The sequence below is a fragment of the Lepidochelys olivacea genome, assembly GCF_965140295.1.
Source record: "Lepidochelys olivacea isolate rLepOli2 genome assembly, chromosome: 5".
Classification (NCBI taxonomy): domain Eukaryota; kingdom Metazoa; phylum Chordata; order Testudines; family Cheloniidae; genus Lepidochelys; species Lepidochelys olivacea.
In genome coordinates this window covers 110023680-110040232 of record NC_140415.1, presented here as the reverse complement: position 1 = coordinate 110040232, position 16553 = coordinate 110023680, and the positions used below count along the sequence as shown (strand labels likewise).

The 16553-nt window shown below is 41.7% G+C and overlaps 1 long non-coding RNA gene across 1 annotated transcript in view; it reads right to left on the bottom strand.

Moving 5' to 3' along the window:
• Window positions 1-1805: 1805 nt before the first annotated feature.
• LOC311521148 overlaps window positions 1806-16553 on the bottom strand; it is a 52797-nt gene continuing 38049 nt past the window's right edge. The window contains exons 2-3 of the long non-coding RNA XR_014711813.1: window positions 11010-11184; window positions 1806-3562 (exon numbers count right to left, since the gene is read on the bottom strand). This is a non-coding gene — a long non-coding RNA (uncharacterized lncRNA). The remainder of the gene's footprint in view (window positions 3563-11009; window positions 11185-16553) is intronic.

The following is a 16553-nucleotide window of genomic DNA, read 5'->3' as shown; positions in this document are numbered from 1 at the left end:
TTTTAAAAAATAAAATGTTTGAGTTCAGTTTCCTCATCTCCTTACATTTGTGTATGTAACTGCAACAAATTGAGGTAATCTGCATTATCCCTGTACACAATGGAATCTCTTTGTGAGTTGCATGTGAACTCAGATAAGCCACATTGGTTTGCAAATGCAAACCCTAGTTTTTGGCAGAGATTAAAGAAAGTTTGAGTTTAACAAATTGCCGGTTGCATATGTTGCCTATAATCTAACTGGATCTCTCCCTACAAATCTTTGAGGGTTTATAAAGACCATCAGGCTTAACCTGGGCTGAACAGAAACTGGAAACAGGAAATTCTGGTAGTAGCGCAGGGGGACTTTTTATGGTCTTTGATTCAATCCATGTGTAATATGAAACATGTTTGAAAAGAATCCCATGTAATCCATACTGAGAATCTCTGCACATTTCTTTTTTTAATTTGGTATGTGCATATTTTTCCGGAACAGGTGGTGAGGCTGAATTTGTTTGGTGCATTTGACACACTTGGATCATAATATTACAAGAATTTGAAGGCCATAACAAGCAGGTTTGTGCTTGTGTATCAAGGTCAACTGTTTTGTTTTTATTTTAGGTTTTTATTTTACTGTGCTTGGCAAAATGGAAAATATCTGCCTGCAGTTGAATTCAAAATAAAGAGATTAATGATTTTTGTTACCCCAAATATTTTTCTGTCTGAATGCAGCCACCTGCTCTTCTGCCTGAATGTTAGTCAGGTTAGAAGGAGATCCCATTTAATCTATGAAGAAAAACATTTCTTTAATAATATAAATCATGATGAACTGATGTTCAAGCTGTAAAGAGCAACTCTATGTAAAACTTGTACCACTCATTCCTTCATTTGCGCTTTTATACAGTGACAGGCCTGATGCTCTGCTGGTTTTACATCAGTGTAACTTCACTGAAGTAAATGGACCTACATCAGCATAAACAACAGTGTAATCGGGAATTGGGCTTCATGTCTTTATTTAATAATTTATTTACACCATTTGCTCATTCATCCAAATAAGTTTGGGAGTTTTGTGTCTAAAGCTCCAGGTTTCACAATAACTGAAAGGATCAATATTCCCTGAACTAGAAGAGCTTTGGGGGGCAAAACTCACCACCACCTTAACTGATTTTAATTGGAAACCTTATAGAGAAACTGAAGATTTTGAATTGACATGGCGATTGAGCTATGCTTTTGTCCTTTCATGTGAGGGTTGAGGTACATTGAAATAAGGTCATTCTTCTCTCACCAACACTAACTCTTTTTTAAAACAAAAAAGAAACAACCCCTCCATCCCAGAAATGTGTTTCTTAAAAAAAGTTCTACTTGATCATCAACTTTGCTGATATTTCCAGGCTTCCCTGATTATAACAATTAAGAGAAAGCAGGCTATAATTGCAGCTGACAGTAAGGCTGGGATGGCCCTGATGTCCATCCCTTATAATCTCCAGTTGTGTCATCATTGTTTCTTGGCATAGTTTAGGGTTTGTGGAATGTGCCTGCAGGTGTCTCTGTTGAGCTCATGGCCTCATTGCTTGCAAAAATAAGATACACTTCTCATAAAAAAGAACTTTATATTTCTTGTGTATTGACTTTTTGCTTGTATTTTTACAAGTGATATTAGTTGGGTTGATGTTGAAATTGTATTTGACATATTTCATTGTATTAGTACTTGGCCTGCACGGATGTATCGGTAGGATCTACTATAGGCAGAGAGTAAATACATAAAGACAGTTTCTCCCCTGGTGTTGCTCCGCTGCATTTAGCCCTTGATGTTTGTATGAGCTGTGAAGCAAAAGAGAAGCAATGATTTAATGTAAGAACTTTATCAGTTGGTTGGATTTGAGATAGATCACTGAAGTAACAGAACTGTAGGATTTATTTAGTAATGATCTACCCAGGACTATTCATAGTTAATTGTGTCTATCTCCTAACAAAGGTCTAGTACCAAATGTTGTTTCCAAAGCAATTAGATGGTACAGTATAAATTACTAAATAGAATAGGTTAGTTTAGGGTCAGGCAAAGAAAAACTTTTTAAGGTGATTGTCCAAGGACTACCTAGATCTCACATTTGGTTTTCTGTGAAGAAAATATGGCTGTTGCAAGGCCTGCGGATGGGGTGGGGACACATTAACATATTTAACCCAGTGCATTCCTCCTGACTGGCCATATGAGCTGGACCTAACATGATGGAATGAAAAGGAGGAATACAGAAGGCAAATCATTCATTTCTTCTGCAATTTTACAAAGGAAGGAAACCAGTTCTCATTTTCAGTCGCAAATGGGGCTTTCCAGGTCAAGTCAAGGTATCCAGGATTTTTATGGGCACGTCAGCAAGCAGAAAGTAATGAAAGTTCCTTTGTCTGGCTGTGCTTTAGTCATCCAAGAATGCTTGCCCTCACTTGTATGCATGATGCACATTACACCAGAGCATCATCTCAACAGTTCCAATGTTCTTGTATTGATGGTGCATGCTACACTGGAGAAACCTGTTGCAGGTTCTTGGGGTTTTGCTCTCCCAGCCAAAATGCAAAATAGCTGCTCCTTATATGCAAAGTCCTAAAAGTTCCCCATGGTTCCCCAGTATGGTCCCCTATATGTAGTACCGCCCATGTTTTAACTAGGATTGTATGAAATTCAGCAGTTCCACTTCACCAAAGGAAACACTTTCAAAAGTTTACTTCAAGGCGTGTGGATTTGTAACCATGGTTTCACCTCTAATTTTCAAACCCAGAAACTCAGAGTGAAACTCAGTTGAAGCCACTAGTTTTGCCTAATTTTAATGCAGAACCATAAATAGTCCCAGATGCTCTTGAACCTGGGTCCAGGTTTGATTGAGCCTTTTGAAGAATCTCCTGAAGTTTGAGTTTATAACGTAGCACACCAAGCATGAAGTTTCACTTGCTTTCATGAACTGTAAGGAGAGTTCCACAAAACTTTGGTCTGAACACTGAAATTCTAGTGGCATGCAAACAATTTGATTGTATGTAAAAGTCTGCTAGGTTCAGGCAAAATGTCGGTAACTTCTTCTGATGTTTAACCAGATGGTACATGTAAACATGACAGTAGCTGCAAATCATGTATGAAAACTAGTGGAAGGAGTAGAAAAATAAAGAATTCATTCTGATTTGTATGAAAAATGGATATCGAGTAAAATGACAGCTCACTCCATCTCAGTGCAACATTAATGCATTAGCCTAAGGACTGTTTTCCAAACTGCACTTTAATTGACTTCAGTGGAGTTACACAAGGGATGAATTTGACTCATCATGATTATTTTTTAAAAGATCCTCTTCATTGCTCTGATATGTTTTGTATATGGTGCTTCTGCTCTTGACAATAACTATAGGCTTATCTCAATCCTTCAGGAAGTGAGGCAGAGAAGAATAGAGTATATAATCTCATTTATAAAATGAAAGAATTGCATTTGGCAAGAGGCACAAAGGTTTTGTCAGAGATTAAATGCTGTCCAGTGATATTGTGACATACACCCACCCAGTCCATATTTCATCTGATGTTTCCTGGTGTTTTTATTCATCCTGCAGTTTTGCTGGAAGACAAAAATGTGAAGGTTTGCAGTGAAGCAGAGGTCTGGGCACTAAAGTAAAGAGATTCAAAGGATAGGAATAGAAAGGCAGTAAAATAGAATCTGGGAGTTAAAGACCACATGATTGAATGAAGGCTGATTCTGTTCCCCACTGACTCAAAATTTGACCTTGGACAAATCATTTAATCTCTGTGCTGTAGTCCCCTAATTGTAAAGTAGGAATGATGATTATTCATCTTTGTAAAACACTTTGAGATCCTTTGAAAGTGCTATATAAGTGCAAAATAATACTTCATTTTATTAACTTGACTCAAAAGAGTCAGTCATACCAGCATTTCCAAATCCACTCCCCATAAGCCATCAGGATAGACTGCTTACAGCTTAGGCTACAGCTGCATGCTCCAAAACAGTGTTAACAGAATACAACTTAAAAAACCACCACCACATAAAGCAAGTTGGCTGCGGATTCTCTTCCTTGCAGGAAGGAGATCATCTTGCTTTATTCTTTGGTAACTGCTCAGGCTTATTTAGGATAAATATTGACAACTATGTCCATTCCTCCCCCTAGTCAATTAGGATGGTTCTTGGTTGCATGATTGGTAAAATGTGGGAATATCTTTACAGCTTGGAGGACTAATCCCAGGAATTTTGTAATTGATATAATAAATATAGACATGTATGTGTATTCATGTTCCTTTACTCACAGTTCTTTACCTTTTCTGTTGGGGTCAAATTTTCCCGTGACTTACATGCAATCCCTTTTTCATGACAGATTGGAGTCCATTGACTGTGTTACCTGTGGCTGAAAATGTAACCTCTTTCCTAGTTTACAGATTGTGTCGTCCTACATCCCTGCCCTGTTCAATGCTTATCACAATGTGGTCCAGCTCCTGGTTTGCTTCACAATATAAATACACAATTGATTAGGACCCCTGTTGTTCTAATCAAGTACAGAATTGCAAATCTAAGCAGTTTCACCATCCTCTGAATTCAGAATCCTCCTGGAAGAGGGACATAAAAATAGATGATATGAAGATTTTTCATCTCTTTGCTGTTTGAACTCTCACAGGGCCAGAGAATCTAAACTAAAGCAAGAGATCCCCTAGGGTTATCCCAGTTTTTACCCTGAAAGACATTTAGAATTGACAGATCACTGCAACTCTGTCATTCATAAGATTTAGATTACAACTCATTTGTGTGTATATGTTTGCTTGCTTTAACCTGTAAATAACTCTCCTATTTCCTTTTCCTAGTTATTAAACCTTTAGATAGTTTATTACAGGATTGGCTACAATCCTTGTCTATGGTGTATGATCTGGGATATCAGCTGATCTGGAGTAAGTGACTGGTCTCTTGGTGTAAGTGACCATTTATCACTAAGTGCTTTCCTGGGTGGCAAGATAGACTGGAGAGCCTAAGGGGACGGTCTGTGACTCCATGGTAAGACTGAGAGAGTGATCCAGGAGTTCACATTTGTTACTGGCTTGGTGAAGTCATATTACAGAACTTACCACCAGTTTCCGGTGTCTGCCCCATTTTTGACAGTCTGCCCTGAGGTAGGCATTCAGTTGTGAGCCACTCCAGACAGCGTGATGCTGCCATATTTTTCTTCTTCTGCAACATGTTGAAACTCTGACCCTACCTCCCTGACCTGACATTTAAACTCATCCATGACCTAAAAAGAAAAGGAGGACTTGTGGCATCTTAGAGACCAATAAATTGATTTGAGCATAAGCTTTCGTAGTTCACGACAGCTTATGCTCAAATCAGTTGGTTAGTCTCTAAGGTGCCACAAGTCCTCCTTTTCTTTTTCCCTGTGTTAAGGTAACTGCAGTACAAAGTGACCTTGTAGCTGCTCTAAATGAGCAGCTGCGGATTCCCTGACCATGGAGGAATCTTTGGTTTGTGCAATGTTTGTGGAACCAGCAACAAGAGGGAGGCGGGGTTTGGGCAGGGGGCAGGAGGAGCGTATTGGGGGCAGGAGTGTAGCATAGGGTAGCCTGGGGCGGTGGCCATTTCTTAGGCCCCTCAGATTGTCTGAATTACGTCAGGGGCTGCTCAAGCCCCAGGTGCACCCAGAATCAGGAGGGTGTATAAGTGGCTTACCTGGGGCTGCTAGATGTGCTGCTTAGAGGCACAGCCTAGAATCTCACCCAGAATGCTGGGACGGGTAAACCAGCATGTTCCTTCCCCTCTGTTCAACACCAGCAACAAACCACTCCCAAGGAGATGGATTAATGGTGACAGAAATCAAAGCCATTGCAATGGCTTTGCAACCTAATCTGCTTGCAAGCACACCTAGCAAACTCCATCCATGTAAACAGACTACTTTTTCAAAGGCATATTAGTTTCTTTCTGCTTTATATTCTTTGCATTTTTTTAAGACAAGTTGGTTTTATTTATTTTTTTCCTAATCAAACACCTAGGGAAATACCATGCAGGGATATGAGCAATGCAATCTAAAGGGCAGCCTGGTACTTGAAATGTATGCCCCAAGGACCTGCAATGTTTAGTGAGTCCTCAGAAAGCAGGGTTATTGGAATGTAGTCTCTGCACTTTTATTAATTGTGTGAGCCCTCAGCTCAGACTGATGGCCTGATTCTCCAGTACCTTGCAACTCAGGTAGTCATTTACACCTACGAAAAGAGACTGAAAAATGCTACCACTTTTAGGCTCTGTTCATCATTGTCCTACGACCTCTTTTTGCCAGTTAAAGGGCTACAAGGGGGTCATAAGCAAGTGAAACTACCACCTCCATAGGAGCCCTGGTTGCAGAGGGTGGGCTGAAGGTGGGGCATGGCAGGCCAGGGCAGACCTGCACTCTGGAGAGTCAGCAATCCTAGCGGCATTGCAACAGGGATGCAAGTTGGGCATGAGGGTTGCCCAAGTCTGTACTGAAAGCCACACCAACCCCCATGTACCTGACTAGGGGAGACCCAAAATACCTCCCCCTGTCCTTATACTGGTGCCTGCATCACTGCAGGGATGAATCTAGCCCTTATTTGGTAGAGTTTTACACCCATTTTCCACAGATGTAAGGGCCTCATCCTGTGAGGTGCTGCAAGCCTTTGAGAGGTGTGAGTGCCCTCCACGATAAAAGGTGCAAAGACAGGGAGAATCAGACCATGAGTCTGCTCAGGCACCTGGAGGCATTTAATTCAGACTGGGCATGTTCAGAGGCTTAACACACAGATTAGCATAGTCATCCCCATGTTAGCAACGTGACAGCTCACCTTACATCTCTTCCTTAATCACTCTGGGAAAAATGTTCAAAAGGGCCTAAGTGACTTACAGCTCTAAGTCCCATTTTCAGATTTTGCCCTGTAGTCATTCCTAGCCCTGGTCTATACACAGCTTTTATAGAACTAGTTTGGTTAGGGGCATGATTTTTATTTTAATGGAAATAGTTTTACAGGAATAACTGCTGTTGTGGATGCAGTTATACTGGTATAAAAGTACTTTGACTGACCTAGCTTAGTCCCTTTCCCTTATAGGAAGAAGCTATGCCAATGTACACACTTTTATACCGGTATAACTGCATCCACGGCTAGGGAGGCGTGTACCTCTTTAACTACACAATATAATGAAAGCAGTACAACTTTTGTGTGTAGACAAGACCTCACACGATACGTTTAAATTTGAAACAATAGACAATCTATAACTGGTCAGCACTTTCTGAACTTCTTTTCCAGGTTACCTAATTAGTCCCTTATAGCTGTGTTTCTACCCTGATAGGCTCAGCTTTAGCCAGGTTCTATCGGATTGTGCAACTTGGGGTGGTGATGGCATCTGCATCAACGCCATACGTGGTAACTTGGGCAATGTGGGTATGTGCAGTGATTTGCTGACACTAATCCAGATCCTCATAGCTCATTTGTCCCTGGAGGAATTGAAGTCTCACCTACTTTTCCCTTTATTAAGAGGTACCTGGGATCTTGTGTGTTTCACATATATCTCAGTGGTTTCTCTGGTATCTATGACTGTCCATTTCCACAGTACTGTACGTGACCATGTCTTAGCTCTGAAGGGTTAACAGCCCTTGCTGGCTTCTAGCTGTCATCTGTACCGAGTGGCTATCTGCCCAGCTATCTGGCTGGAAAATGGTCTTGTATGTCTCTCAAAGTAAAGTTTTTGTTTTTAGTTGCCTGTCAGAATCTCTGGTATTCTGTGCTTTTGTATACTGTGATTTATGTGGGTAATCATCATTCTGGTGCTTGTTTATTGTTTTGAAATCTACACTGAATTCATGGAGTGCTCTATTAATAGTAAATATTTTCTTGTCAAATTTTAATAAGCTCCATCCTAGGCTTTCCAATGGTCTTCCTGATATTTCACAATCTTACATCTTTTCTTTCTCTTACTCATTTAATCTATGTACATTGATGTAACTTATGTACATCATAATGTACATGATGTAGCTTTCATGTGCTTTGCCTTCATCGAATCTTTGGAATTTTCTAGAGGGGCAGAGTCACTAACATGGAGGTGCTCAAATGGGCCAGCATACCCAGCATGCAAACACTCCTCAAACAGAGATGCCTCTGCTGGTTTGGGCATGTGTGCCAGATGAATGATGGGCATAACCCAAAGGACGCCCAACATTGCGTTTCAAGGATGTGTGCAAGCGAGACCTCAAAGAAATGGACATGGATGTGGATAACTGGGAAGATCACTCTCAAGACCGCAGCCTTTGGAAAGAAGAGCTTAACAAAGGTCTCTGGAGTTAAGAGAGGAAGCTACCCAGCTTAGCAAAGGAGAAAAGAGCTTACAGAAGGCAGAGCCCAAAGGACTGAAAAGTCACCTTTAAATGTCACAGATGCAACAGAGATTGTGTCTCTTTCTCCAGTGGGTCTCTTCAGCCATGTTCACGACTGCCATAAAACCAACTGAGTAAATTCTATACTACTCAGGGGCGCATACCCATGGTCTCTTGAGACTGAAGGATGCCCACTGCTACTACTAATATTGATGTAAGCAGAGTCAGGATGAGCTCCACCCTGACATATGGTGGTGAGGTGTGGCAAGTTGTGGAAAAGAACTTCAGGGGCTGATTTCATTTGCGTAGGCACACCCACCCCGCCTAGAATGAGCCCATAGCTGCCCAGATGGTCACTTTGGCTGCTGTGGGATCCCCAGTGTTTCTGTTATTGGGGCAGGAAGAATAAATTATTACCCCGATTATGGGAATCAAGGACAGTGGAACTGTACTTGGCCTTTTGTATGATGGAGGGACTCACCATCAACTAAGTAGCACTTGCTAGGCAAGGGACATGGGTTCCAAAACTCTGTGAATTGAGAGAGGTTTGAGACAGGTATTAGTATCTGGTGGTGTGGGCCTCTTTGTGAGGGTCTGAAACACCAGTTGCACCTCTGTCTCTCTCCACTGTGGAATGTCAGAGCTAATTTTGGGTCTATTAAGAGTCTCACTACAGGACTGTGCTGAATTCACTTTGGCCTTATGGTGCACCAGCACTAAGGCTCCCACTTCTACAAGCTGAAATCACTGAGCACTGTGTCAAGTAGTGGGGAGCCTGAAGATCTAGAGTGCAGTGGTGCTATTCGTGGATAGGCTGGTGGAGTGTTCATGAGACAGCGAGTGGAGCCCCTGTGGGGCAGTCAGCTTCAGGTCACGTAAGGTGCACCCTACCTCTTTCCCCCCCGCACACAGGCACATTTTTACCCAGACTGGGGAGTAACACTCTGCAGATGAACTTTTGAACTCAGGGGCTGGACTTTTTGGACTTTGGGTGATTTTTGGATTGCTGGGCTCGAGACGTTTGGGTTGTGGGACTCAAGAACCCAAGGGAAAGGACATGGCCCAATTTGCTGGGGTGGGTCTTTGCTCATGGTTTGGTTAATGAATACTAGTTGTGGTGTTTTCCCAATTTAATGCTGATGTCGTTTACTTCATGTTATTAAAGAGTCTCTGCTACACCGAGACTCTGTGCTTGCGAGAGGGGAAGTATTGCCTCTTTGAGGTGCCCAGGGGGTGTGTAGGATTTTTCCACGTCACTGGGTGGGGGCTCAAGCCAGTTTTGCATTTGCTTTGATGAGAGGGAACCCCTGTGTACTGAACCCGGCCCTTGCTGCTATCAACTTGGCCTGGCAGAAGGGTTACATTGATGTAATTTAAGACAATCAAATACAATTGCCAGCATCTCATTTTCAATCTAGGTGTAGTTTATTTATGTTTTGTAAAGAGATTTTGATGTGAATGTAATTGGCTCTTACGTATGCAAAAGGAATGCACCTAGTTTATGGAAGGGTCAAGTTTATGCACCTAGTTTATGGGCAGACGGAAAATCAGGTGTCAGGAGGCAGGCAGGGTCAGGTTACCAGGAGATCAGGGTTGGGTTCCAAGTTACAGATGGCAATCGAATAGCAAAGTCAAGGACAAACCAGGGTCAGAATCTGTCTAGGGTCTATCACAAACAGGGTCTGGAGCGCAGATGGGCAGGCAACCTGTGTTGTTGCTTAGGCAACTCCCCCTCTTCCTGGTTTAAGTACTGATACTGGTCAATCAATGGCTGTGATGAGCTGTCACTCAGGTCTTGCTGGGCAGTACTTCCTGCCACATCCAGCCTCACAGGGTCATCCTGTCTAGGCTTCCTGTGGCGATGTGCAGGAGTCAGCAGCTGACAACTCCGCAGGTTCTGGGCGTGTAGGTTTTAACACACATACTGCTAGCCTGTGTATTGCAATGGTGCCTGTCAAAGTTATTGCAGACTAGCATGGGAAAGTGTCCTACCATGGGGAAGAAATAAGACTGCTATCCCTACCTAGAAATCTTTAGGAAAGGATTGCAGAGTACCTCCATGAAAGTTTCTTTGAAATCTCTCAGGAGGATTCAAGGGACATCCCTGTGTACATAAACACACTGCTCCACATGGCCCTCTTGCCTAACTCTACAGGGAATGAGAAACAGATAACTCTGCTTCTGTCACAGGGTGCTGAGTAAGGACGGCTTAATCAGCCCCCCTGCCACTCCAGTCCCAATCAAGAGGGATGGACTGGGGCTGGTTGAAGAGCCCTCTGCCTGCCTGGCAAGAAGAAACAGCTGCCAGCCTAATTAGCCAGGGGCTATAAAGGCTGGCAGGAAGGAAGCCAGAGGAGGAGGAGGGGGAAGAAAAAGGCCCTGCCCTGCCCTGCCCTCTAGTCTGCTGCTGGCAAAGTTTGGCTGTGAAAAACCTGTACATAGATAGTAATGTGGTGGTGGGAAATATCTGTAAATAAAGAGCTCTGGTGTTTGCATCAACTTGAGGTGTCCCTGACTGATTTGCGAGGGAAGCAGGGGCAGAAACCAGAGGGGCCCAGCTTATGCCTCGCTACAGCTTCTCTTTGTAGTACCACCACCTCATCTAGAACAAGTAAATTAATGAAAAGGTGATAGCTGTGTCCTGCTTAGTCAGGGGTGCCATCACTGTAACAGGAAATAAATGTACACACTTACCCAAGATTCCTTCTTCTGCATCAGGTTCACCCAAGCTCAATGGCTGGGACCCATTGGACTGCAGTGGAGTCTCCAACAGGTCTTGGCTGGATCTCCTGGTCGCATGTCCCCCATCCTCTTCCTCCTCATTGTTCATGCTGGAAGCCGGCATGGTCATGGTCATGGTCATGGTCATCTGGGCAGTTGCACACAACAATGGACAGAAGAAAGAGGTGTGCTCATCAAGACGGATAATCAGGAAAACTCATTTAAAAAATGTGTGGGGTTCTAAAGGGGGAATGTGATTTCTGATCTCCGCGATGCCTAGACAATGGAGTTCATAGTTGTGACCAGAGCGGTCAGTGTCAGACATTGTGCGACAGCTGCTGGAGGACGTTAGAGTCAACAAAGGTAATGCAATGTCTATATTTGTGCTGCGTGGACCTCAGTATATTCAGCATGGTTCAACACCGCTCCGGAAGCCAGTGTTACTATGTTGGTGTAATGGAGAGTAATCGGTGGCTGAAAAATTTAAATGTAAACACATACACAACAAGGTCAACGCAAGGGAACTTACACTGACCAAACTTTGTAGTGTAGAACGATACTTTGCACATTTATTGAATTTCATCTTGTTAATTTCAGACTGATTTTATCAAGATAAATTCAAATACCGTTCTCCAAAGTACTAGCAGTGCCTCCTAGCTTGTGTCATCTGCAAATTTTATCCAAGTCCACTCCTTTATCTAAGTCATTAAAGAAAGTATTGAATAGTACTGAACCTAGGACAGACCCCCGTGGGACCTCACTAGATCCATCCTCGCAGTTTGACAGCAACCATTGATAACTACTCTTTGAGTATGGTCTTTCAACCACTTTTGCATCCACCTTATAGTAATTTCATGTGTTGTGTGGTGTGTCAAAAGTCTTACTAAAATCAAGATATGTCTACAGCTTCCCTCCTATTGACTAAGCCAGTAGCTCCATCAAAGAAGGAAATGAGGTTGGTTTGGCATGATTTGTTCTTGACAAATCTATGTTGACTATTACTTATAATCCTGTTATCCTCTACGTGCTTACAAACTAATTGTTTAATAATTTACTTCAATATCGTTCCAGATATCAAAGTTATAAACGATAATATGAAGATGACTGATAATTTTTACTTCAATGCAAGTTTTGCTTAAATAACAACTGCTGGATTGTGCAAAAAGTTAGGAAAAGTGTAGCCACTTAAATGACTAACATTAAGAAAAAATTAGGGTTAAGAGGGACTTTTCATGTTGTCCCTAAGCTCATGAGAGCTGTGAGTAAGTGTGGCACTATTTATATAGTTACCCCTTTGTCCACCACAGCCCAGATTTGTGAATCTTCTGAGCCTGCTGCAAAGCTTATCCTTTTACCCTCTCTATTAAGGTTGTTTAGGAGGGTTTGGATTGAGGTGGATGTATTTATGCACAGTCTCTGTTTATGTTGTCATTTGCAATGTATGGGATAGGTACCCTGAGCACGGGATGGGCTGCTAGAGATGTATGTTAAAAAGGTAAAGAAATTAATAGTAAAATAAAAATAAATATTTCCATTGTCTCACTTTCCTGGGGAAAAAAGGGGATGAGCCATACATCTCCTAACTGCATAATGAGGAAGGGATTACTGGCATGATTATGAGCCATGATTTGAGGTCATGTGTGCCTTCCCCGTAGCCCCTTTTTAAAAATATTTTTCAAACTCTATATCACATTGTTCTCAGATGACAAATGTCTCATGTTTTAAAAGGAAATCAATAATCCAGCATTAATCAGTGGTAATATACCTAATGAACAAGTGTCAAATGAAGGTTGGCAGTGGCCACCTCAGGGGACAGATCATTAACTAACTCTAATCTTTTGGGGGACTTTAATGGGCGGCTGGCCTCAAGGGCAGCCCTTCTTGTCTCCTTTTCTATTTCAGAATGGTTTTGAGGCTGTCTTGTTTCTCTAATGTCTTCCTTTTATGCTAGGCTCTTCTGCTTTTCTTCTGGGAGAGTATAGGCCACATCCTTCGGTGTATTTTGCTTCTTAAGCCAGCCTAGGAAGTAACAGCCCACTGGGATGGAGATTCTCTGGTAGTGTAGAGTCAACATAATGGCTCTTATGCCACTTGGTCTATATGCTTCTGGCACAGTAGGGGAAAGTGGCATGGCTGGAGGAAAAGGGACATGCACAGGATGCCCCTGGGTTACACTGATCATCAGCTCCCACTGGCTGTTGCAACTCTCAGGCTGCCCTAACACAGGGGACCAGCCTGCACAATCAAAGGGAAAGGTGAGATGAAGCCATTTTTGTGACCCCCACAACCCCTGACTTGTGCTCTGCTTACCTTAGACTCATCCCAGGATCTGAGTCAATAAATTGACATTGTTGCTGGTTGTATTTGGACAGCATTTGCCTTGCTTATCCACCAGTGTTCAGTTTCCTCATGTCTCAATTTCATTTCCAAGTAATCAATCATACCTGAGTCAGTAGGCAAGACATGGGGTGCCCTTTTGCAGCTCTCATTCCCTTTGCCTTCACTTATAGGGTGACCAGACAGCAAGTGTGAAAAATTGGGACAGGGTGTGAGGGGTAATAGGCACCTATATAAGACAAAGTCCCAAGTATCGGGACTGTCTCTATAAATCTGGACATCTGGTCATCCTACTCACTGAGGTTCTGCCAGTTAGTTAAAATGTATGTTTTGGTCTGCATAGTGAGGGGAAGAGGGTCACAGAAGTATTAACTTTTCATTAGAGTGTGTGAATGTAATATCCTCTTGCATATTTTGCCAATATTGTTATTACAAGAAACATCTACTATAGGAGTTCTCTCTTTGGTTGAGTATTCTAAATCTTATTGCATTATGTTGATCTCTCCCTCTAGGTATAATGCTCCAGTTGAACTGGGATTATTTTTTTTTTATTTGAGTAATGTTTTAGCAAAGGAGGTCTGTATAGTGCATAGTTTATGCTCTGTACATTAGCTTCTTGATACAGATATTTTGGCAAAAACTGTTACAATGCATCTCAAACCAAGACAAACATTTTAATAATCCATCCCACATAAAATATAATTTTTATTAGTGATAAGGGAACCTCAAATATTTCAGTGTACAGACAGCATCCAAAAGTCATTGAGATACTTCAAAATATCCCAGAGTCTTATGTTTTTAAAATCAGGCTCAAATTCTCATGAGAACAGGATATCTAGCAAAATTTCCAGTTGCTCATACTTCCTGCTGTGCAAGTAATACTTTGAGAACAGACTCTTTCTGGAGGCATTTCAGCTTTTACTATTATTCATGTCCTCGCTGGTACTAGCCTTGTGAAAAAGTCCTGTAGAACTTAATAGAAAGTGAGAACCTTTCTATATCACTGCTACAGAATGCCAGGTTCATTTAAAATTTAATAGAAAGGATATAATCTCTACTAAATTCCACAGGTTTTTAAAGCAATTATTATCAAACCTATTTAAGGTTTTGACAGACCCATATCTAAGTGAGCAGGTAGTGGAGACCTTTCCTTTCCCCTTGTGTGAGAACCTCACAGTTGCAGTCCTTGTGTTTGGTGACACACTGCAGTAACAGTTCGAGTACTTCATCTATAATTACATTTTATCTATGTTTATACTGTATCACCTCACTTTATCTATAATTGTGTTATTCTGGCAAGTGTTATGGTGCTAATAGGACCCAGAAATATAGTCATTAACCATGAAGCCAAAGAGACCCATTAAAAGAAAAGGAGAAATGAAGAGAGGAAAGGAAAAAAGAAAAAGTTGTTAATCTCCAGATCCTGCCACTGTCTAATAGCTATCAGAACACGAGTGAGTGGAAGATCACTGCCAAAGGCAGCTGCACTTTACATAGTTCTGCTGTGATTTGTTGGTGTTAAGTGTTTCGATTCAGAGTTTAGGGGAGGAGGATTGGTTTCTAATTGTTGTGATGGGGATTTCACTGCAGCTGTTATGCTTTGTTTATGTTGCATGAGTTCCATTGCTTTCCTTCTGGAGAGAGATTTCTGAAGTGACACAAAGTAAAATGTCTGCATGAAATTTGAAACATTAACTTAGGGAAAAGGCTGGCATGTTGACTCTTAGTTGGTAACACATCTTTTCTGGAGTATAAGAAAACCTGGCTTCCTTTTAATAAAAGAAAGCTAAATCCTTTTCACTAAATGCTTCTTTTTTGCTATATCTCTTGAGATCTCCTTTGGTGAGGAAATCAGACTTTATGTTCTCTTTGTAAATAAATGAGATTGTATCAAAGGTACCAGACTCCATCATCAATTTTTCCTCCCAGTCGGCACAACCTACAAGACCCCAGATTTTGGCTAGCTGATTGGGTCAAAAGGGGTAACAATACAAAGATAAATAATAATCCTGGGGTCCTGGCAAACCATCTGTTCTCTTTTAAAGGTTGAGTAGCGGAATTGCCAAGTCACATCATGGCTGCTGCATTTACCTCTGCTCTCATTGCCCTACTAGGATCTAACTAATCATTGTTCTGTCATGTGCTCTGGGAAGCTTGGAGTACAAAAGGCCCTATGTAAAATCAAGTTTTAATTTTAGATATATAGCACAGCTGCCAGAGTGAGGCAACAAGATAAAACTACTAATCTGAACCAGGGTTTGTGGCGCACCTCAGGATATAAATTCTGTACAGCATTATAACTCATTGCAAGTGATTTAAAGTTCTGCACCTCACTTTAAAGTCAGCGCAGCTTTCTGATGAAGCATGGCTAAGTTTACCTTTTAAATAAATGTAATTGCTTTCACATGGTCACAGTAAAACCATTCAATATGGCCTAAAGAGTAAGAAGGAGCAAGGAATTTTAACCTGACTGGAGACAGTTTTAGAACGGTTACGATTTCACTTGAGATTGTCTTGGGGCAGTAGGGTCCCAGAGAGCAGTGTATGTGGACAGATCTTTGTCACTGGTGCCCCAAGATTCCTGAAGCTGGAGTCTGATTTCTGCACAGATACTCTGAGCTGATGGCCATGACATGCCCCTCAAAAGGCTGCAAACCTCTTGCCATATGGGGGAAACTCTTTTTAAACAGTTTTCCTCTTGTGGGGTTTCCCATAGAAGAAGAGCATCTGGCCCATTACAGTTACATTACTTCCTTATCATCTGATCAAGTAATAACTTTTGGGGTGATTTTAACTGTTGCCATTTAAGATATTCCCTATTCCCCATTCAACCTTTCAGTTACTGAAATTGCTTGAGCTTTTCAGAAATTTTTACAGCAAAAGCTGCATGTTCTCAATCATGTAGAAGCAGCTAGCCAGACTAAGTGAATTGCCACAAATGCCCTGGAGTATAGCTCTGTGTCAGCTGTGTGTCTGAAGACATTTCCCTTTTTCTTCTTCTCTATACCTCCACTGCCATTCCTGAGACTATTTTGGGGGGATTAGAAGGGGAGCTGATTTTATAATTTACAGATGAGTCCATGAAAAAGATATAACAGAGCTGGTATTTCATCTTCAGCTGCTCAAGAAATAAATCAAGTCCCAGAGGCTTCTTTATCGGTGAGATGTCATGCATGCTGT